Source organism: Helianthus annuus, chromosome 11 (assembly GCF_002127325.2).
Source record: "Helianthus annuus cultivar XRQ/B chromosome 11, HanXRQr2.0-SUNRISE, whole genome shotgun sequence".
In the NCBI taxonomy this organism is placed as follows: domain Eukaryota; kingdom Viridiplantae; phylum Streptophyta; class Magnoliopsida; order Asterales; family Asteraceae; genus Helianthus; species Helianthus annuus.
The window spans coordinates 37,517,158-37,519,679 of NC_035443.2; positions in this window are offsets into that span (position 1 = coordinate 37,517,158).

The window sequence follows — 2,522 nt, forward strand, 5'->3', positions numbered from 1 at the left end:
GTCTTGCATCTGGGCTTGTCATCAGTCTGCCCCTTCTTGGAACCAGAGTTCCCCTTTCCTTTCTTATTCGATTGAGAGGACTGATTATCCTCTCTCTTCCTCTTTCCCTCTTCAGAATTCTTCTTCGCCCTGTTCCTCACTACATCCAATGTGAGGGATAGTGATAGATCCACAACAGATCTATAGGTGGTGGGCTTAGAAGCCTTCACATTTCCCTTAATCTCAGGGGCCAAACCACCAATAAAACGCGCGATGCGCTTTGGCTCAGGGGTGACTAAATATGGTACCAACCTGGACATGGAATTGAAACTTGTCACATAAGATCTACAATCTAGATCCTTCATTACGAGAGTGAGAAAATCAGTCTCCACACGCTCTACTTCGTGTTGAGGACAATAAGTGTCCTTAACCAAATCGACAAACTTCTCCCAAGAAAGGTTATACAAATGGACTTTCCCGGTGGACTGTACGAGTGCTTTCCACCACGTAAGGGCATCGCCCTTAAAAGATTGGGAGACGAACATAACTACATCTTCCTTAGCGCAGCCGCTAATGTCTATCACCGTCTCCATCTCATCTAACCTCTTCATACAATCTATCGCCCCTTTTTCTCCTGTAAAAACCCTCGGCTTACAGGAAACAAAATACTTGTAGGTACAACCCTTGGTGTACCTAGGGGTCGGCTCAAGGTCTATCTGTCTTTTGGGTATACTACCCTGGTTAGACGAATGCACTGACTCACTCTTCTTATGAGTGTGAGATTTAGAATGAGTTTTAGAGTGAGCTTGTGACCGAACGATACTCGGCTCCTTAAACTTAGCATCAACCGCTTGAGAGACTGCAGCGGTGATCATAGCTTGTAATTCTGCACCAGTAATGTTAATTCTGGTATTGCCCTGTGCTGGATGACTGTTTACTTCGTCGGAGCCAGCCATTTCTGAATGCTATAATATAGACAATAATAGTAATTTAAATTACATATAAGTTCATCGCATTGATGATTCATTGGTCATGGTATTATTAAACCATTTAGACCATTTCAAAACATAACTAAATGTTTACATAATGCGTTATTCTACACATTATTAGACAGGAGAAAGATAGAAATTTCACAACTGTCAATGTCATAGAAGACATTTTACCTATCATTAAAATCGTTTCAAAGGACATTAAAATAGCTTAAAAGCTTGTCACAAGAACGACTTGAGATTCTAATTAATGATCTCAAAAATCAGTGATCTTTTAAGGTCTGAACCAAATTCATTGCCTTTTTGACAAGAAGTTTATGAATCGTACTTTCATTGTCATTTTACACCTTTGCTTAAAGCATGCATCTCAAATGGATGTCTTGGTGTATTCATCACACTGATATTTTCTAGCCAGGATTCGTATTGATCATTTTGGCTTTATGTGACTTGGAAGGGTCCAAGTACCTTTTGGAAGCTTGTGTGGTTTCTCGTACCGCACGACTAGGAAGGTTAACATATTTTCAGATGTTAACAGAGAATTGCTATCTTAAAAAGGTTGTACCATCATAGCCATCTAATGTTTTGGCTAGGTTATACCTCTAAGAGTTTCTTTGGCAGATAAATTATAAATTGAAAGGAAATAACATGGTGTAATAAAATACACAATTAAAACCAAAGTTAAAACTTCATTACGAAGAAAACGAATACAACCGCCCTAAACGGGACTTAAGAAAGGACAAACTACCCACGCAGGGGTATACAGGAATGAAAATAAGTCCACGCAAGGACTTGATACAGAAATCAAACAAATGTCCACGCAGGGACAATATTACAATAAACAAGAAACAAAACAACCCTCTATTTCTTCTTCCCCTTGATAAGGTTGGCAAGGCCTTTCATGAAGCTAATATGCCTCTCCTTGTTCTTCTTGGTCTTCTGCTCAACCTTGTCCAACCTCTCCAAGATTTCTTGATTTTGTTGCTGAAGTTGCTGGGAAGGAGGTGGCTGATACGGAGGATACTGATAACCCTGAATTGGGTAGTCAGTTGGAGGCATAGGAGGGTATGAAGAAGGATAAAAGTGGTGATACTGCGCAGCCGTAAGATATGGGTCATGAGTTCCATAGCCCAATGGATATCCCGACGGGTCTCCATAAGGATTGTACCCGGAAGAACCTGGGTACGTCGGAATTGGGTTATCAAATCCCACAGGCGGCATAGGTGGTGCATAAGAAGCTTGCGGAGGATCAGCCTCCGGTGCCGCATTTGAGGGCCCACCCATCTGAGGGTCCTCTGGAATAGGGGGATAGGAACTCGACCCTCGAGGAGAACTAAAACGGGGTCCTCCTCTAACGGACATGCGAGCGTTCCTCCTTTGCCTCGGAGGCTCGGGAGGTGGTTGTGGTGGCTGCTGCGGTGGCTCCTCTACCGGGAGTGGTGGTGGTGAGACAGCTTGAAGTTGAGGATCATCTAAAGGTGGTTGAGCCGGAGAGCTATGATAAGATGGAGTAAAGAACCAGTCATAGGTAGCCATCCTCTCTTGGAAGGAGTCGGG